Source organism: Lolium perenne, chromosome 7 (genome assembly GCF_019359855.2).
Source record: "Lolium perenne isolate Kyuss_39 chromosome 7, Kyuss_2.0, whole genome shotgun sequence".
NCBI lineage: Eukaryota > Viridiplantae > Streptophyta > Magnoliopsida > Poales > Poaceae > Lolium > Lolium perenne.
This window is the reverse complement of record NC_067250.2, coordinates 111,419,412-111,425,347: the sequence shown is the minus strand read 5'-3', so window position 1 is coordinate 111,425,347 and position 5,936 is coordinate 111,419,412. Positions and strand designations below refer to the sequence as shown.

At 50.8% G+C, this 5,936-nt stretch overlaps 1 long non-coding RNA gene across 1 annotated transcript; it reads right to left on the bottom strand.

The window, feature by feature from the left end:
• Positions 1-524: 524 nt before the first annotated feature.
• LOC127312630 (uncharacterized) lies at positions 525-2,525 on the bottom strand. The gene is made up of 4 exons (XR_007858462.2): positions 2,026-2,525; positions 1,526-1,625; positions 898-992; positions 525-813 (listed from the first exon to the last, which is right to left on the bottom strand). It is a non-coding gene; the product is annotated as an uncharacterized lncRNA (long non-coding RNA).
• Positions 2,526-5,936: the final 3,411 nt, after the last annotated feature.

Here is a 5,936-nt window from a genome sequence, read left to right as displayed (position 1 = left end):
CTTCCCATCTGCAGATCAAAGCCGACACGGATCTTCGCTTGGACAACCGCTTTCTCTTCGCCACCGAGACGAACGAGAATAGCAGCACCCGAGCTCCAACCTCGGCCAGTCGATGTGCAGCACACGAGCTTATTAGCCGGGATCTCGGAGTCGTCCACCACCTCCGCCTCCGGCTCAGACCTCCTAAGCACCGCAGAGACGGCGACGAACGCCGACAGCCACCAGGTGAGGCTCGCATCCCCTGGCTGCTCACCCCAAACGAGCATGAAGCTCAGTAGCCATGGCAGCAGATCTACTCTAATCCCTACTCTACTATGTACAGAGGAAGCCTGACCACCTAACCCAACTCCTTGCCGGCAAGCAGCGCCGCCGGGGAAAGAGTAGGTCAGGGGCGGCGGGTCGGAGCGGAGGTCGACCCTCAAAGCGGCGTGGGAGCAGAGGAGAGAGGGGAAAGATTTCTGGTGATTGTTCGGCAGTGAGAAATAAGGTAGTGGGGGCTTGCTATTTAGAGATAGTAGATTAAGCAATATTATAAGGGTGGGGCCAGCTAGAGCCACGTTTTACAGATACTCTGTTCAATTTTACAACGTTCCAAAATACGTCTGATTCAAGACAACATCTTCCCGTCCGGACGACCGCGTGCCACCGCTCCTCGGAGAGGGCGTCCGCCACCGCAGATCCCTTTTCGTCCGCCGCCGCTCCCTCACCGTCCGCCGCTCCCTCCGTCAACCGCTTCAGCTCTGCAGCCGTTAGGTCTTCGAACGCGAACACATCGACGCTGGCCGCAGCTGTTCTGCATCTTAGCTGGCACTCCTGGAAAAGGGAACCTAGCTTCAGCACATGAAACAAGGGATCGGCAATGAAGGAACACACAAAGGTCGAATAAGAGATGCTAACCTTCTTTAGGGATTCCTGAAGCAACTTCTGTCGGGAACAAGATCCTAAGGAATATCTGTTCCCTAAGTTGCTAGTTTATTTTCTTCAAGGTTCCTCTGCACCAATTAATTAGTTGGAGTATTTGAAATTTAGTTGAAAATAGAACTGCAGTCCAAACTCTAGACATAATCTGAAAGCCAAATGAACTTGTGATGCCAACCCTCCTCCAACTAATTAAAAGACAAGATAAATGATACTTAGAATGGGATTATAAATTGTAACTAGCAGCCTGATAGTTAATCCTTGGTTGAAATTTGGTTTCTCGGCATGCTTGGGCAGCTTAGGTGCCGCTTCAAGAACATAATGCCTAGGCACCTAGGTTAATTATGTGGTTAAAAAAGGAACAAGAGTTCTTTGTGTTCTACCTCCTTACATCAGATACTCATAAAAGCTAGCCCTTAGCGGACATATAGAGTTTTCCAACCGGCAATGGGAACCAATTAAACAATTACCAATGTATACTAAGAAGATGATAAACAATATAGCCACAAACCATATGATTATTCTTTAGTCAGAAAAGAAAAGAAAAAAATCTTGGAGGTATATTATAATATCCACAAACAGACGGAGTCGTCCAGGGTGTACTCACAGAGCTTCTCCTTGGCGGTGCTCCTCTCCGTCGCCGTCACCGCCGCAGCCTCGCTGTCCATGACGACCACCCTCAGCTTCATGTCTCCCTTGATGGCAGACTGCAACCATGCGTCAAGTTATCTACTGTTAGTTTTACACAAGGCAATCCCGCACTTAGACATATGACACCAAAATAATTATAGACAACAATATAATCCACATTTATCCCAGTCCAGTGTGATGAATGATGAAGCGGTTTCTATGATCAGAGAATGAACCGCAGCTTCTACGTTCAGTGAATGAACTCTCAAAATCAAAACTGCACAGTAGTTCTAAACTAAGTGGAGCCACAACCTTGTGTGAACAACCAAATCAAATGCACGTAAATTCCTCACCTTAAGAATCGGGAACACACCGTCGCAGCAAGTATACGAATGGGAATCAAATTGCAGACCAGTAAATTTCTCACCTTCGTGTATGAGGGGACGAGAAATAGACATAGGACGAGAAATTCCTCACCTTTGGGCTGGAGGCGGATGCTGAGGCGGCCAGGATGGAGCAGAGGTGAGCGGCCAGGAAGAGCAGTTCCTCGATCTTGGAGCGGAGGCGAGGGGCGAGGAAGAGCAGCACGCAGCGGCCCTGGAACGTCTGCGGCGTGGCCCTGCAGCGGCACACGGCGTCGCAGCTTGGGGCGAGGCACAGAAGCCCGTCGCGGCGGCCAGGCAGCAGCGGAACGAAGGCGGGTTCCCAACGCCGAGGCTGGCGAGCTTGATGCGGACGACGTGAAGGAGATCGAGCGAGGGCCAGCACCCGGCGGGTGGTCTTCGACGCTGGACCAGCAGCCGCTAGCTCCGCTAGGGTTTCGCGGAGGCACGGGGCGGCGCGGGTCTAGGGGAGCAGGGAAGCTGGTGCGGTAGAGGACTACGGCGTCGTGGCCGGCGAGGTCGTCGGGGAGGAGGCGGCGCCGGCGTGGGGACGGAGGGAGAAAGGGGATCGCGCTAGGAAAGGAGAGGACAATTGGGGGATTGACCGGAACGGGAGAAAAGGGGGTGGTATAGGGCAACTATCCCTGGCGAAAACAAATGGTAGACGCAGGCGGTAATTTTGGCCCAAAATGGCCCACAACAGCCTAAATTACCCCCGGCTCATGCAACTCCAATTCGCCGACGGTAATTATACTATCCCCGGCGTTTTCGAGTCCAATCGCCGGCGGTAATTATACTATCCCCGGCGTTTTCGAGTCCAATCGCCGGCGGTAATTGGAGGCCCGTTCGGGTGGTCTCGGCCCACCTTACCGCCGGCGTTTTCTATTCCATTTCACCGGCGGTAACTGCACTACCCCCGGCAACTTCGTTTCAATCTCGCCGGCGGTAGGGTTAGGCCCCCCTGGAAGGCCTTACCGCCGGCATCTTCAAATCATATTTGCCGGCGGTAACGAGTGCGGCTATAAGCCTTTTCCTAGTAGTGTTAGGTCGACCAGAATGAAGATGGGTGTATCCGCCGTAGAGGGAGTAAAACCAAGACCAACAAGTTGTACTGAGACAAGCATGCTATGCACGAGGAGCTTGTTTCATTCCATAAAGAGTCTTCCATGGCGACACAAATGATGTGGGTGACTAGGGGCTCAAAAACAGGAGGCTAAGGCACGAATACCTCTTCCTCAAGAAAGCCTTGAGGTCTCAAGTTCAAGACCTGAGTTACACACTATTAAGAGCATCCCCAGCCGTTGGAGCTCCCCAGGCCGAAATCCGGCGCTATTTAGCGCCGGATGGATGTATTTTTTTGGCCTGGGGAGGCCCATTTACCCAGCGGCGAGCCCATGGTCGCCTGCTGACGCTCACCCACCGCGTGCATAGCGACGGTGCAGTCGCCGGGAAGGGGAACCGTCAGAGTGGCATCGATGCAATGAACCGCTGTAATGGTCCGCAAAGTGGTCTGGGGAGCCCAAACGCCTCGTCGGGAACGGTCGAAGTGGCCTCGACGCGAGAACCACCCCCGTAATGGAGCACAAACTCTGCGAAAGAGCAACCACCGCTCTCTTCGTCGATAGACCTACATATACAGTTTCCGACGGCCGACGCCATTCATCTCTTCTCTCCTCACCATCCTCTGTCACCATGAACGATCTCTCTTTGCCATCGGACACCGACAGCGAGGGGAAATCGCCTGGATGGTGCCATTGGTGGGACCGAGTTGCATCGTCCAATAGCGACGATTCCCCGCCGCCGGCCAGCGAGGAGGAATGGGATGACGACAAGGAGGAGGACGAAGAGGCTAAGGAGCAGGCCGAGGAAGAGGCTGAGGACGCGGCAGCCCGGGCGAAGGCGAAGGCGAAGACGAAGGCGCAGCCGGCGAGCACCTTCGATGACGAGGAGGACCCAACTTCCTCCGACACGTCGAAGGACACCGACTCTTCGGAGGAGGTGACGAGCCGGAAGCGTCACCGCCAGGACGTTGAGGCGGTGTGATACGCGTACAACACGCGTCCGTTGGGAACCCCAAGAGGAAGGTGTGATGCGTACAGCGGCAAGTTTCCCTCAGTAAGAAACCAAGGTTTAATCGAACCAGTAGGAGTCAAGAAGCACGTTGAAGGTTGATGGCGGCGGGATGTAGTGCGGTGCAACACCAGAGATTCCGGCGCCAACGTGGAACCTGCACAACACAACCAAAGTACTTTGCCCCAACGAAACAGTGAGGTTGTCAATCTCACCGGCTTGCTGTAACAAAGGATTAACCGTATTGTGTGGAAGATGATTGTTTGCAGAAAACAGTAGAACAGTATTGCAGTAGATTGTATTTCTGTAAAGAGAATTGGACCGGGGTCCACAGTTCACTAGAGGTGTCTCTCCCATAAGATAAATAGCATGTTGGGTGAACAAATTACAGTTGGGCAATTGACAAATAGAGAGGGCATGACCATGCACATACATATTATGATGAGTATTGTGAGATTTAATTGGGCATTACGACAAAGTACATAGACCGCCATCCAACTGCATCTATGCCTAAAAAGTCCACCTTCAGGTTATCATCCGAACCCCTTCCAGTATTAAGTTGCAAAGCAACAGATAATTGCATTAAGTATGGTGCGTAATGTAATCAACAACTACATCCTTAGACATAGCATCAATGTTTTATCCCTAGTGGCAACAGCACATCCATAACCTTAGAGGTTCTTGTCACCCCTCCAGATTCACGGAGACATGAACCCACTATCGAGCATAAATACTCCCTCTTGGAGTTACTAGCATCAACTTGGCCAGAGCATCTACTAATAATGGAGAGCATGCAAGATCATAAACAACACACAGACATAACTTTGATAATCAACATAACAAGTATTCTCTATTCATCGGATCCCAACAAATGCAACATATAGAATTACAGATAGATGATCTTGATCATGTTAGGCAGCTCACAAGACCCGACAATGAAGCATAATGGGGAGAAGACAACCATCTAGCTACAGCTATGGACCCATAGTCCAGGGGTAGACTACTCACACATCACTCCGGAGGCGACCATGGCGGCGTAGAGTCCTCCGGGAGATGAATCCCCTCTCCGGCAGGGTGCCGGAGGCGATCTCCTGAATCCCCCGAGATGGGATTGGCGGCGGCGGCGTCTCAGTAAGTTTTTCCGTATCGTGGCTCTCGGTACTGGGGGTTTCGCGACGGAGGCTTTAAGTAGGCGGAAGGGCAAGTCAGGAGGGGGCACGAGGGCCCCACACCACAGGTCGGCGCGGCCAAGGGGGGGCCGCGCCGCCCTAGGGTTTGGCCACCTCGTGGCCCCACTTCGTCTCCTCTTCGGTCTTCTGGAAGCTTCGTGGCAAAATAGGACCCTGGGCGTTGATTTCGTCCAATTCCGAGAATATTTCGTTACTAGGATTTCTGAAACCAAAAACAGCAGAAAACAGCAACTGGCACTTCGGCATCTTGTTAATAGGTTAGTTCCAGAAAATGCACGAATATGACATAAAGTGTGCATAAAACATGTAGATAACATCAATAATGTGGCATGGAACATAAGAAATTATCGATACGTTGGAGACGTATCAGCATCCCCAAGCTTAGTTCTGCTCGTCCCGAGCAGGTAAAACGATAACAAAGATAATTTCTGGAGTGACATGCCATCATAACCTTGATCATACTATTTGTAAAGCATATGTAGTGAATGCATCGATCAAAACAATGTATATGACATGAGTAAACAAGTGAATCATATAGCAAAGACTTTTCATGAATAGCACTTCAAGACAAGCATCAATAAGTCTTGCATAAGAGTTAACTCATAAAGCAATAATTCAAAGTAAAGGTGTTGAAGCAACACAAAAGAAGATTAAGTTTCAGCGGTTGCTTTCAACTTGTAACATGTATATCTCATGGATATTGTCAACATAGAGTAATATAATAAGTGTAATATGCAAATATGTA